The 14,863-nt window shown below is 45.0% G+C and overlaps 1 long non-coding RNA gene across 1 annotated transcript in view; it reads right to left on the bottom strand.

Annotated features, from left to right (window-relative positions):
* The window catches only part of LOC120396756, a 68,486-nt gene extending 54,057 nt beyond the window's left edge, over window positions 1-14,429 (bottom strand). Inside the window, exons 1-2 of the long non-coding RNA XR_005593349.1 lie at window positions 14,164-14,429; window positions 3,243-3,352 (exon numbers count right to left, since the gene is read on the bottom strand). This is a non-coding gene — a long non-coding RNA (uncharacterized LOC120396756). The remainder of the gene's footprint in view (window positions 1-3,242; window positions 3,353-14,163) is intronic.
* Window positions 14,430-14,863: the final 434 nt, after the last annotated feature.

The raw sequence follows: 14,863 nt of genomic DNA, 5'->3' as shown, positions 1-14,863 counted from the left end.
GAGGGCATTATAAAAGGATTAGAGTAGATCAGATTAAATGGAGGGAAAGTAATACGGATTGGTGGATGAGTGGCTTCTATACCACGCTACTAAGCCTTCAGTTAGTTAGGCTGGTTCCTTTGAAAAGAGGGTAGTCCTTTCTCTTTAGAACTGCCTTGTATTTAGCAAGGTAAGGCTAAGAGACAGGTGAGCTGCTTTTAGGGAATAAGAACCCTCTCAAACTCTCATCCATATTTAGCAACAAGTTTAGAGAAATGGTTTTCAGAGTTCTGAAATGCTAAGGTCAGGTTTGTTGGGTTGCGGGGGCAGTGCTGGGAGTGGAGGGTTAAATTCATATTTTCTGGTCAGACCCTACTTTTGGATGATTCTCCAAACAATTCCTGAGCCCTGTATCTTTTAGTGTACATACATAGCCATCCATGATAACTACCATTTATCACCATCATCTGTCCTAGTCTGGTAGGCAAACAGGCAGGTGTATTCTGTACATGGGAGTGTGGACACCTGGATTCCATACACGCTGTGGTAGATCAGTATTGTCTCATGTGTTTCATCAAGCCAGTCTCATAAGAGTTTAGGTTGGACATATTAGGTCAAACTCTGGTTGTTCTTGGGTGGCTGTACTGGTGGTGTACAGGGGATAAGGGGCAGATTGGTTCTAGAAGCCAGGTTCCTAGTATTTACATTCCCTAGTTCTTCCAGAATCGTCTGGTCCTCAATTCCCAAACTGTAAAACAGGGATCATAGCACATTCTTTCTCCCAACCTTTATCAGTCTTGTCTATTTAAACCATAGACTCTTTGGGGCAGGAAATATCTCTTACTCTCTATTTGCACAGCACCTAGCCCAATAAGGCTCCAGTCTCAGCTGGGACTTCCAGTCACTACCACAATACACAAAACTAATACATTCTTGCTTGACAGTGTTTAGATCACCAAAGCAGCACAGCAGTCAGCACTGACCTGCACCATTGTTGGCAGCCTGACAGAGGACACAAGGACTCAGTGGCTATGGAGACTGGATTGTCCTCTCATCTTGAGAGCTGCTCCGTCCAGAGCAGTGGTGTGCAACCTGCGGCCTGCAGGATATTTGGGGCATTTTCTTCTATAGGCACCTATTAGCCCCCACCCCTGGTCCCAATTTTTCACACTTGGTGTCTGGTCACCCTTGGCCACTGGGAGCTGCGGGAGGCTGTGCCTGCGGACAGTCAATGCAAACACTGTCTCATGGCCCACCAGCGGATTACCCTGACAGGCTGCGAGTAGCCCATGGGCCACAGGTTGTCCACCACCGCTCTAGAGCACAGTTGAGGCTCTTTGGCAGGCTGCATGGGGAACCTTTCACTGCTGCTCTTGCTCCTGTTCCATTTTCCCTTTGGATAAAAGATTTCAGTCTCCAAGGGCATCGGCACAGAGACATTAACTGGACACCTTATCCAAAGCCCATTGAAGTTTGACTTTAGTGCACTTAGGATCAGGCTTTCATTATTTTTAAAGAGAGGAAAACAAATAAAATTTGGTCAAAATGTACCCAGTCATAACCTCCCATTTGAGCTTAATACCCTACAGAAAGATACAGCCCTAACCGCACAATGTACTTAGCCCACACAGACGCAGATCCTCTCACCACCAGTCATGAGCACCGTTTAAAAAGCAGGGTTGCTGACAGAGAGAGAGGGAGGGGCTATTGCCAAGTCTGTGGAGTTTGACAAAGAACATGAGTTTCACCTCCAGCTCACTGGACTGTGCAACGTGCGACTTCTCATCTGTGTCAGCTACCTTTCATCAGGTAATGTCTCTTCTTGAACATCACCTGCCTCTTGCGAAAAAACATTTAGTACAATTAAGATAAGTGGACTTTGAAGAGGTGTCACATGATTATCCCATCAGTCTGGCTCAAAAAAAAAAACCGAGGCAACAACAGCTTAATGTTCCATGCAGTGATGAGGCAAGATAAACAGGAGGCTATTCCAGACATGCATTTGCAACTCTCCTGGCTTCTTGATTTTTAAGTCCTTGCAGCTCCTTCAGCACTCAGACGCTGATTATGAGGATTATGATAATTTAGGTAATAAAGCCAGACATGCAGGTTAATGTCACAGCAGGAGTTTGTTTCTTCCACAGAAATCAGCGAGCGTAGCTAGTCTTCCAGCCACTGGGCCCCATTTCTGAAGCAGTCCTCAGCAGACTGGGGCAATTTCATGCTTAATAATTTATTCTTTTCATGCTGCCAGTGGACTTGTCACTGGGGAAAATCCAGCTTCTGGTACCATGGAGTTAAAGGAGAATTTAGTTTGAAAAACAAGTTCTATTTTTTTTTTATTTAAATGAACAGCCAGAGATACCCAGAGCTCCTGTCTTACTGTAGGAATTAGAGTTTTATCAAGCTAACCTTACCATAAAGGTGTCACTTCCCATCCCAGGAGGCTAAGGCAATTCGGAATAGCTGGATTCAAGATGTACAGAATAAGACGGTTTTATGTGCCTAACTATGAAAGGTTCTAATCTCTTCTCAAAAGATGCTGAACATCTGTGTGTTTAGCAGGGCTGGCTCTAGACCCCAGCGTGCCAAGCACGCGCTTGGGGCGGCATGCCGGCGGGAGGGCGGCAGGCGGCTCCGGTGGACCTGCCGCAGGCATGCCTGCGGAGAGTCCGCTGGTCCCGCGGCTCGGGTGGACTTCCCACAGGCATGCCTGCGGATGCTCCACCGGAGCTGCGGCACCAGCGGACCCTCCGCAGGCACGTCTGCAGGAGGTCCACCGGAGCCGCGGGACTGGCGACTGCCAGAGCGCCCACCGCGGCGTGCCGCCCTGCTTGGGGCGGCACAATTGCTAGATCTGCCCCTGGTGTTTAGCCCTCTCTGTATCTGAGCCGGATACACGTCAGACAGACTTTCATTGTCCTATAGAGGGGGTGTGGGACAGGGAGAGGGTGTCTGGATTTGATTTTGCCCTTCACCCTTTCCAGCTAGAGGATCTGAATTCCAGGATGTAGCTGAGTGTCAGGAGTCTCCTGCTGCTCAACTCTGGTGTCAGCTGATAGAACCCAATAAGGAGCTGCAGGTCAATTGCTGCTTGCCCACGGTGGCAGGTTTGACTCATTAGACCCGGTCCAGAGTGAAATGGAAGTGGAATTCAGCCTTTGGGGTGGGAACAACCAGTCCTCACAATAAGGAAGCCTAGGAGCAGCCAAAGCTGGGGATAAGCATTACTCTGGGGTTCAAATACTGTTATTTGGAATTACCTTTGTGGTCATCAACCCATGGGACTGTGACTTTTTGATTCCACCACTTGCTCGAACAAATGCAGGTTTCAGTTTGTTCTCTGAATAAATCTGAATCTAGTTTCTTCAGTCTGAAAGTGAGTAAAAACCCTGATAAATACACACTACAAAGTTATGCCAGGAGAGGCAGACACCTGGCCTATTACCCTCTATACCTTCTCAAGGAACTGCCTCTCACGTCTGCTTCTCTCCTATCCAATTTGGAGATGTCACATTCCCTCTCTTCTGTTCTTCTGGTGTAGTCACAGCAGCCCCATTCCCCACTGCGGTGATTCAGGGCATGTGTCAGCCACATTGCTCTTCTCTAAGTGACAGCCTGGTCTGCCTACTCCCGGCAGTGCAGTTTGAGAGCAGCAGTCCTACTGCCCCGTTTTGGAGCAGTGAGTCCCAGAATCTTCTGCACAAGGCCCCAACGCTCAGACCTTTTAAACACTAAATCCCAGTTGGAGCGTCACCCTCCCTTTGTGGAGACTCCAAAGTGGTTTCCACATTTTTAAAGGTGCTTAGAGACTCCAGCTCCTCCTGTCTCTCCTCCTCCCCTCCCTGCTCACTAGAATCTGCATGAGGTAAAATGAGCCATGCTGGGGCTGTGGGCGGTGACTTGTAACTACCACTCTAGGAGTAGGGGTGACAGCCCTGACCTCAGGGGAAAGAATGTCCTTTCTTTGAGCATTGGCTCCTCACAGTAGGGGGCTACCTAAGTGACGGTTCAGCTGACAAGCTGTGAGAAACCAGCGGGAAATAGCTAATTGGGAAAGAGCCAGTTTTACTTAGTCACAGCTCCCCCGTGTTTCGTTCAGTTTCGTGTCTTCACAGGGAAAGGAACAGGAGCTTGAGAACTTGGCTGCATCTCTCCGCCTCCCATGTAAGGACCTAATTAGAAGCAGGTGCTCTTGGGCACTTAGCTTACTCTGGTGGCCTAAGCAGGAGAGATAAGAAGAGGAGAAAAGGGAACAGGAAAGTGAGCACAAAACGGAAGAGCACCAAGGAACAGCCCTTGTAATCTAGCCCAGCAATGGAAAACACCAAGCCAGGGGGAAGACTACAGGTTGGTGGGTGAAAGGGTGGGTTAGAGTGAGGCACATAGTCACCAAGAGCAAAGTGAGTGGAGGTAGAAAATGGCCACGCCTGGAGGGAAGTGAGTGTGAACAGCCCACGTTGGTCCCCATCAGGGAGAGACAAAGTGCCTAGCTGCCAGTGAGAGCAGATACACCCTGTGTAGGGAAGCCAGAATTGAATAGGCCAGAAGAATTTTCTATCATTAGTAGATCCACTCCCGGCACTCCATAAAGACCATCCCCAATGAAATTTAGATGGAATCCCCTGAATCCTTGGAGGTCAGGTGTGGGCTGCATATTTATAGGGTAGTTAATGATTATTACTATTTATTAACTATATCATGGTAACATCAAAGGGCTCCAGTCAGAAGGATCAGAGGCCTGATTGTGCTAGGCAATGTAGAAAAAATGTATTAAAAAGTCACTCCAGAACAGCTTACAACTAAGTTGTGACTTTCTATGAATAGGGCCCTACCAAATTCACGGTCATGAAAAACACGTCACGAACCATGAAATCTAGTCTCCCCCAGTGAAATCTGGCCTCTTGTGTGCTTTTACACTATACTATACAGATTTCAAGGGGGAGACCAGTGTTTCTCATATTGGGGGTCCTGACCCAAAAGGGAGTTGCAGGGGGGTCACAAGGTTATTTCAGGGGGTTGCGGTATTGCCACTCTTACTTCTGCTCTGACTTCGGAGCTGGGCCACTGGAGAGTGGCAGCTGTTGGCCAGGCGCCCAGGTCTAAACATCTGTTAGTCTATAAGGTGCCATAGGATTCTTTGCTGCTTTTACAGGTCTGAAGGCAGCGCCCCGCCAGCAGCAGCGCAGAAGTAAGGGTGGCAATACCATACCATGCTATTCTTCCTTCGGTGCTGCTATCTTCAGAGCTGGGTGGCCGGATAGTGGCAGCTGCTGACTGAGGGCCTAGCTGTGCAGATGGCAGCACAGAAGTATGGGTGGCAATACCATACATGTCATCCTCACTTCTGCAGGCAGCTGCTCTGCCTTTAGAGCTGGGCTCTCAGCCAGCAGCTGCCTCTCTCCAGCTGCCCAGCTCTGAAGGCAGCACCACTGCCAGCAGCAGCACAAAAGTAAGGGTAGCAATACTGCAACCCCCACCCCTACAATGAGTGTGTGACACCCCCCCAACTCCTTTTTGGGTCAGGACTCCAACAATTATAACACCATGACATTTCAGATTTAAATAGCTAAAATCATGAAATTTACGATTTTTAAAATCCTAGGACTGTTAAATTGACCAAAATGGAGTGTGAAATTGGTAGGGCTTCATTTGTTTGTATCACTGCATTGTGATGTCTGAGAAAAATGAATCATTTATAATCTTGGAACCAGTAAGGGGAGGTCAGTGAAGAAGGCTTGATTTGTAAGTAGCTTAGTTAGTACGCAACAAAAACCAGATTGAGGCCTCTTGCCTAGGAGCCAAGGAAGTGAGTTAAATATTATAAACTTGACTATGTGACATATACTAATGACTTGATATATTAGAATCCAGAGGCGTTCCAGGTATTCCCGTAACACCATGAGAATAAGATACCTACACCTTAGCTAGATGTAGCTAGAGGCATGTTTATCAATTCAATCTAAATGTTATACTCAAAGGATAATATTTTGTCAGTTAAACGGTCTGCTGTGATATGACTGTCACGTGAGTGTTTAAGCCATGTTGGAGTGGTTTCAGGTTTTGCTTTGAATGGGGGTGACTAGGCAACTTGTAGAGAATTGCCTCTTATGATTTACATATTCATTTAATTTAAAGGGATAGAGCAACAGAATGAGTAGAACTGGGGTCAGCAACCTTTCAGAAGTGGAGTGCCGAGTCTTCATTTATTCACTCTAATTTAAGGTTTCGTGTGCCAGTCGTACATTTTAACATTTTTAGAAGGTCTCTCTCTACAAGTCTATATTATATAACTAAACTATTGTTGTATGTAAAGTAAATAAGGTTTTAAAAATGTTTAAGAAGCTTCATTTAAAATTAAATTAAAATGCAGAGCCCCTCGGACCGGTGGCCAGGACCTGCACAGTGTGAGTGCCACTGAAAATCAGCTCCCGTGCCACCTTCGGCACCCGTGCCATAGGTTGCCTACCCCTGCAGTAGAAGAATTGCTGGTTGAAAAAATAGATAAAGATTCAAGGAGTTCATATTTTCCAAACTGATTCCCCCAATCCTAGATAAGAGAGTTTTACAATTATTTAGATTTAGCTCTAATTAGGAATCTGGCATGTTGGACTCAAGTTGCTTATTTATATGTGCTAATTTTATTAAGATTACTATTATTTTATTTGTGGTGATGTCTATAAAAGCCTAACAACACGTTGCACTGAGGCCACTGCGTGTCATGCTGGCAACTATTGCCTCATTGTTTCCTTTTCCTTTCCTGTCTGTATTCACCTGTTCGCTCTTATTTTGTATTTAGATTTTAAGCTTTTGGGGGCAGGGACTGTCTTTCTGTTCTATGAGTGTACAATGGGGCCCTGCCCATGTCTGGGACTTCTATTGCAATAATAATAATAAATAAAATAATAATAATAATAATAATATAGTCTTTAAAAAGAGTGGAGACTATGAATGCTTTTTGGAGTGAGGCTACTCTTCAAAATTCTCTTTTCCAAGTAAACTTCTCATTAAATCTCCTTCTGAAAAATTAATTCAAACCTTGAAAAGCAGCATTCTCATGCATAGCTTGAAGGTTAGATCTGTTTTGCTGAAGTGCCAGAGTTTTAATATAAAATATTTAACTGGAACTCTAGAGGCTTGGGATGTTGTTTCAATCCTGGTGAAAAATGTTTTTAAATAAACTTAGCAAACCAGTGTGCAACATCTGTCATTCCTCAGGAAACCGCTTAAAAATAATGTAATTTGTTTTCAAGTGCATAAGGATATTCAAGGGCTTTAAATGCTGCAATAAATGCCTGGACGGTGGTGTATTCACCATATGCAGCACCCTTTTGTGTCAGGATATCAGGGCCGGCTCTAGACCCCAGCCGGGAGGGCGGCAGGCGGCTTCAGTGGACCTCCCTCAGGCATGCCTGCGGAGGGTCCGCTGGTCCCGTGGCTCGGGTGGACCTCCCGCAGGCGTGTCTGCGGATGCTCCACCGGAGCCGCGGGACCAGCGACCGGCAGAGCGCACCCTGCAGCGTAATTGCTAGAGCCGCCCCTGCAGGATATGATGCTGGAAGGGGTCCTCCAGTGCATCCTGCTGGCCAAGGCCTCTTAGTGGGTCTTCTGTGGCTCAGCCCTCTGGCCAAGTCACATAAAGTTCAGTCCCCATCTGCGGTAAGGAAAGATCCAAGCTAAACATCCAAATAATAATTCTTCTGCCCCTCTCAGGCACCACTGAAGTGTTCTTAGTGGCTGTCCCTCAGCCCCCACCTCTCAGGAGCCTAACCTGCTTCTGCAGTTGTACTGGCATGTCCCTTGCTCTTAGGTTTGCCAAATCTCCAGGACTGGCCTGGAGCCTCCCGGAATCAGCATCAATCTCCCGATGACTATTCAAAGCAATCCGGGAGATTTTAATAGGATATTTTAAGAAAATGACATTATGTCATGTTGGGAGGAAAAAAATCTTCCAGAATAGCTTCAGTCAGAGCTGGCAACCTTACTTGCTCTGTGGCTGGTAGGGAAACCCAGGCCTGCCCTGTACTCTGGGTTCTAGCGCAGGGACGCTGTAGTAAGCAACTAGGTCTGCATCTTCAGATGTGCTGCTGTTTCCTTGGGCCACTTCCAACCTCAAAGTCCCGTTGTGCTGCTCCCCCATAGCCTGTGCTTAACATGGCCTCCCTTTGGTTCTCAGACCTCTGGAGTATCCCTTCTCTGCTGAACTAATACATCTCCTGCACCCCTCAGGCTCCATGGAGGTGCTTTTACTGACCCTACCTCAGGCCTCCCACACAGAAGTCTAACCTGCTCCTAAAGGGTTCTTTCTTTGCTTCTCCTTATCTTAGAAAGTTTTCTCTCACTGCCTCACTTCCCCAGGGACTCTGGCAGTGTCCCCTAGGGATCCCCCTGCCCCTTGTCAGCCTTAGCTCAGGGGTCCCCCTGCAGGAGCCTGACCCTGATCACTGTGATATCTCCTATCTATAGGACAGTCCTGCCTCCTTTGCAGTCTTTCCTGGCCTGAGTTCTCCATTCTGTTTGTAGTCTTTTCCTAACCCTTTCACTACTGGAGTCATTAAGTTGCCATGACACCATCAGATGGAGAATAGCTGCTAGGTCATAGGTAAGGTTAAGCCTGGCTTGTCTTAAAGAGCCAGCCAACCTGTGACACTGCCCTATGTAAAATTATACATTTTTTCCACATGAAGACTGCACTACATTTGGCTCCAGGGCTTCTCTTATCTCCAGAATCTGAAATAGAATGTAATAGAACAATCATAGTAAATGCTAACCAGTACTCCAAACAATGCATATCAAATGTGAGGTCATGGCACCAGGTTACCTAGAAGGAAGAAAAAGATATATCTGATCTTGGTAGGGCTGCCAATGATGTGACTTATTAAGCTGGACCCTGAAAAGAGAATTTCTGCTTCCACAGAAGGTAAAGATTCTCAATATCTATTATTTCCAGGAATACCTGCACCCAGAGAAAAAGCTATATACCTTGTTTCACATGTTGTGTGTTGAGTAATGACAAGAAGGAACCTCATTTTTCTAAAACTAAGCTGGTTCTTTATTAAGAGAACCATTTACAGCGGTGCTGCAATTCTGGTTAATATTCTAGCCATGTGCGCACAGACCGACTTCCTGGTGTCTCCTCCAAATTCTTGTTTCCTGAAAATTGTGTTCCTCCTACCAAGCATGTTGTTATAGACTCTCTGACTGATATGTGAAGAAGAAAATGTGGATCATACCACATATCATTGGTGTGACACAGCTTGCAAGGCCCAACCCCATACAATGGTACTGGCTGAAAGCACAGAGTATCCTGGAGAAGATGTTGTCCATGCACTAGGTAATGAACCTTGAATCTCTCATGGACTGACTTTAATTGAGGTGAGTGGTGCTGCAAACCATGGGGCTGATCCCTTAGTGGTCCATAGTTAACATCATTGACTTGAGTGGTTATGAGCACAGGGGTGAAATTCTCTCTGAGGCTGAGGGCCTGTGCAAACTCTTCTATATTACTTATGTCCTGCAGGATGACTGCACAGAGGAGCCACTGGACATACAGCTATACTGGTGGCCTCCACACCCCTTTGCTCAGGGGAGAGAGTCTGGCACCAGCCTCCCATTATCTGGTGTGGAGGGAGATGATGAGGGAATGGATCCATGGCCCTTAATAGAGCTGCAACCACTATTCCACCCCACTGTCTGGAGTAGCAGCTGCATAAGGCCTGGAAAAAGGGAAGTACAGTGCAGTTCTCATAACTGGGCCCCAAGTAAGGGGTGGATTTTACCCAGCTCACACGGACTTCTGCCTCATAAAGACTGATGGCTGATAGGCTTCAGGTGGTTGATGTGTATGCAGCCATGGAGCAGCCACAGCGTTACAGCCAGTAATGTGTAATCTAATGAAGCTGTGAACAAAAGAGACATTAATAATCAGATCATTGCCAGGTGTGGAGGGGTATATGCAAAGGGTAGCTCAGTGGAGAGTCATCTTTTAGATGAAGTGGAAAAAAACCCCAGAAAATAGCATAATGAGAGTCCTTGAAGGGACTCTCATCCATCATCCCCCCAGCGATAACCTTGTGGAAGGTCCTGAATGTCCCATAAATACTGATTACATCCCAGGGGGCTGTTGATCAGTGCAAGGCCAAGTGATACTGTTATAAGGATCACAGCTTCTCAGAGAAAGATGGGGTCATCAGGAAAGCCAGACAAGTAGAATACTGCTCTTATGAAGGAAATAAGTCAGTTATTAATCTCCAATCTGACCTTAAGAAAATGAATAGACTTAAAAGAAAGTGGCAGTTCCTTTCTGGCCTGAGGGAACATAATACAAACAAGGGGGTTTTATTTAAAGTGACATTTCAACCAGCGGGTCATAATTTCACAGTAAAAAAAATACTAGGAAGTCCTAGATGCCCTGGCACATGGAGACACCACAAGAAGATGAAGCTGAGAACATCCAACAGAAATCAAGGAACAAGGGGGAGGCAGCCAGTTCTGAATATACGGCACAACGTGAAACGCTACAGAGGAGTCACTGGGGAATTCAGATCAAGGAGAAGGATGGCTGAGGGTGAGCTGGAGAGATCAGAGACAGACACTGATTCTTGAATCACATTAAAACATCCCTTTTATTTCTATCAAAGCATTTTTTCCAATTCTAATGGTAATCTATGTCACAGCCAAGCCACAAAGCTGTATTGCCACTTCCCATGCCTGAAAAGTTAGCTTAATACTAATTTTTATTATGTTCTTTATAGTTAATACAAATAATTTGGTGTATATGGTTCAAGGGAGGAGAAAAACCTTTTTTCCACCCTATATAAAAACACAAAGGATGTTCTGTTAAAAACACATTAAAACTTGTGGCATCTTTCTTTCTGGGGGAAATCCTGGTATATTTTATAAACGGAAAGTGTTATTTGATAGTGTTATCTAAGCTGGGATTGAAATGCATTTCTATTAATGCCAACAGGCTTCATTACTTAATAAATGGATTTAATTGATGATAGACACAGAGGGGAGTGGATACGTAAGTGCTGTAGGAGGATGGATAAATAGATGGAGGACAAGAAGACCTCATCACTGTAATATCTAAACATGGTTAAGAGTGAGCAATGAGATGTTGCGTTTCTTCTAAACTGTTCCTCATTTGAAAGATGGTGATAAAACAGGAAAGAGACGGTGTATTATATTTTGTTCAGAAGCCTGAGGTGCACAGTATCACTTTGGTCTACTTTACTAACATTAAACAACCTTCTTCCTCACAATCAATCTAATTCTGGTTGTTGATCTTGGTGTGAGGTGTCCGGTTGGTGGCCTGTGATATACCAGACCAGGCCATCCTTACTTCTGCACTGTTGCTGCCGGCGGCGGCGCTGCCTTCAGAGCTGGGCTCCCAGCCAGCAGCTGCCTTTCTCCAGCTGCCCAGCTCTAAAGGTGGCCTGCGATATACAGAAAGTCAGATTAGATCATCTGATTTGTAGCTCTATGTGTCTGTTATTTTCTATTGGTATTAGGTCAGAGATTAGGGCCCTTTTGTACTAGATACCAAACAAACACATAGTGAGAAGCAATTCCTGCCCCAAAGACTTGAAGCACATCAGACCGGTGAAAAGGAAGTATTATTATTCTAGTTTTACACACGGGGAACTGAGGCACAGAGAAATTAAATAATTTGCTCAAGTGTCACACAGAAAGACTGATAGAGCTAGGAATTGAATGCAGATCTTCCAATTCACAATCCAGTTCCTCTACCACACAATCTTTCCCGCTATCTTCCTTCTTTCCTTCCATCCCCTAGGATGATTATTTTAATTTTCTGAGAGAGAAAACAACTCTAAACTCCTGAACTGGTACTGACAATATTACAAGATTTGACCTCATGCCTACGTGTATGTTATTAAATCTTATAGATCAGCCTTTGGTAGAAGATTATAGAGGCTTAATAACTTTCCTTATAGAGACCTTCTACTAAGTCTACCTAAAATGGAAGCAAGGAGTTTAAAGAGAATCGTGGGAGGGCAAAAAATGCTGTAATGTGGGTTTCAATTAATGCAGTCATGAGGGGACCATTTATTTACACTTAACGTAGCCAGGGCAGAGAAAGAGGAGTAGGCTCAAGACCCTAATATTTTCTTATCCTATATCATCCCCCTATGAGACAAGCTCCATTAGGGAATGCCAGGCCTCACTTGGTATAAAGGCAGCCTTGGAGCCGGTCAAGCCACTTAGAGAAAATAACGCAATATATGCCAGAACGATGTTCAAACAAGCTGAGGAGGTCTTCCTGGGACAGATCATGCATTTGGTAGGATTCAAGGTGCAGTCTGATGAATAGATTGGAAGTTCACCAATGGCCTCTGTGAACATAAAAGCGCAGGTCCTTTCCCTTAAAAGCTTACACAGTCTAGGAACACACAATAGACCAAGAGAGGATAAATGAAAAAGGCATGACAAGCAAGTTGAGTGGTGAGGTGGGATTAGCTACATCTTGATGAATTTACATCAAAGAAATTCATATTTCCTCCCCCCAAAAAGATCTAGTGGTCACATTCAGGTTGGCATGTCAAAAAGAACTTTTGGACTCCTTAGAAGAACTCGGTACTGGGCAATAACAGGAAGCATTGATGTTTATGAGACATTTGATACGCCACTGAGAGGGTGAGAAGAACCTTATAAATAGTGTACGCGATTAACCATCCATGAACCTAGAGAACTCAGAATGCTGCTGGCTCCACTTTTATGAGGCATTCTGTTGGGCCTAATTGGGTGTAGTAATTGGATGGCTACGTACACCTGTCGGCCATTTGGGTTCTGCTTGCAATTATAAAAGCTTTGTGTGAGAGCTAGGGGGAGAGAGAGACTTATTAGCAGGTTGTCGAAAGAGGCAGTATTCCTCAGATGCTTTCCCCCTGGTCTTTAGTAGAGAGAGACTTATTTATGGAGTAATATTTTTGATGAGTTTTAAAGCCATATTCTATTTCTCCATGATTTGTAACATCTTTTGGGGACTACTCAGTTTGCTCCATGCTACATGTACTTGATCAAATGCCACCCTAGAACAAAGGGCAAATTTTATTTTGTATCTTATAAACTACAGTATTAGATAGGAGGAATGGACTGGTTGCTAGAGCTCTAGCTTAGGGATTTGGGAGACCTGATTTCAATTTCCAGCTCAGCTGCTAACTTTCTGTGGGACCTGGGCAAGTCACTTAGGTCCAGATTTTTAGAAGTTATTTAGGTGCCTAAAGATGTGGATAGGAGCATTGTGGGACTTTGAAATCAGGATAAAGTACTGTCCTACTTTACAGGGGTGGTGCGAGGATAAATACCTTAAAGATTATGAGGTACTCAGATAATGTGGTAATGAAGGCCAGATAAGTGCTTTAGATAGATGAATGAAAACTGAAGGCCTCCTGTTGATCAATTCTGAATTTAAAAATCAAGCAATTCTTTAAAAATAGCATTGTGGCAACTGTTTTATTGATGGCTTTACACTAAGTTAGTTCTGGCTTTCACTGAATTCCAAGGAGCAGCCTCTGAGCTTAAAGTCACTTTTATGGTGACCTCTCAGGAGATTGTTCCAGTAATGACCTCATTTCTGTGCTGATGGGTCTGTACCCCCAGATAGCTCTGCAGTGGTTTCATGGTATTGCAACTGTTCTCTGCCCAACCATTCTGCACTTAATTTTGAGCTGATTGCTTGCTTTTTCCATGACTTCATTTCCCCCTCAACTATCAGAAACTGTACGCTCTTGTGTCTAATGCTAGGTTATACGCTTTGCAACATCAGTAGTGCTATGAGCACTGGTTTGTTGGCTAAACAGTTTCGCTTACAGACTGGGTAAGCAAAGAGTGGTCAGGAGTGGCTCCTTTAGAGCCATTTTAATAAGGGGAAAGGCGTTTTTGAACACTGTCTTGTGGAATCATCCAGTTAATTAAATGCACGGCAGTGCTCCACAATTTAACAACAATCAGGAAAGAAGCAAGCTGTCTACCATAGATTTGAGCTCTCGAGAACAAGTATCCTTGAAACGTGCTAGCTCATTGTCATACATCTTTAAGTTTGCCTTTACATCACCAAACAAAAACACCGTTCGTCTTCCAGGCAGCCAATGACGAGTGGAGCCTAGGAAAGCAATCTGCCCAAAAGCATGTCCACTGAGCCACCAGCAAAATCAGACTTACCCAGCTTGTAGGAGCCAAGAGGCAATTTGAAGTTGATTGATTTCAGACTGAAGACATCACTCAGGACCTTGAGTGAATAAAGTCTCTTGGAACAGCTGGGAAGAGGAAAGTGGAGAAATAGAGAGGCCAAGTAGAACTGAGTGGATGGTAGGAGGGCTTATTATTATTTATTTGTTTTACTGTAGTAAACCTAGGAGCCCTGACCATGGATCAGGACCCCGTTTTGCTAGGTGCTGTACAAATACAGAACAAAAAGACAGTCCCTATCACAAGGTCTTTACAAACTAGAGTTAGAATCATAGAATCATAGAATCATAGAATTCAAGATCAGAAGGGACCATTATGATCATCTAGTCTGACCTCCTGCAAGATGCAGGCCACATAAGCCGATCCACCCACTCCTTAGCAAGTGAACCCTGCCCCATGCTTCGGAGGAAGGCGAAAAACCTCCAGGGCCATAGCCAATCTTCCCTGGAGGAAAATTCCTTCCCGACCCCAAATATGGCGGTCAGCTGAACCCCGAGCATGCGGGCAAGACTCTCCAGCCAAACCCTCTGGAAAAGGTTACATCATACCAGGCACATAATTGACCTATTGACTAAGCCCGTTATCCTATCATACCATCCCCTCCATAAACTTATCTAGCTTAATCTTAAAGTCATGGAGGTCCTTCGCCCCCACTGTTTCCCTTGGTAGACTG

Source organism: Mauremys reevesii, linkage group 2, assembly GCF_016161935.1.
Source record: "Mauremys reevesii isolate NIE-2019 linkage group 2, ASM1616193v1, whole genome shotgun sequence".
Classification (NCBI taxonomy): Eukaryota; Metazoa; Chordata; order Testudines; family Geoemydidae; genus Mauremys; species Mauremys reevesii.
Note: the sequence above shows the minus strand (reverse complement) of the source record. Positions and strands in the feature narration are given on the sequence as shown.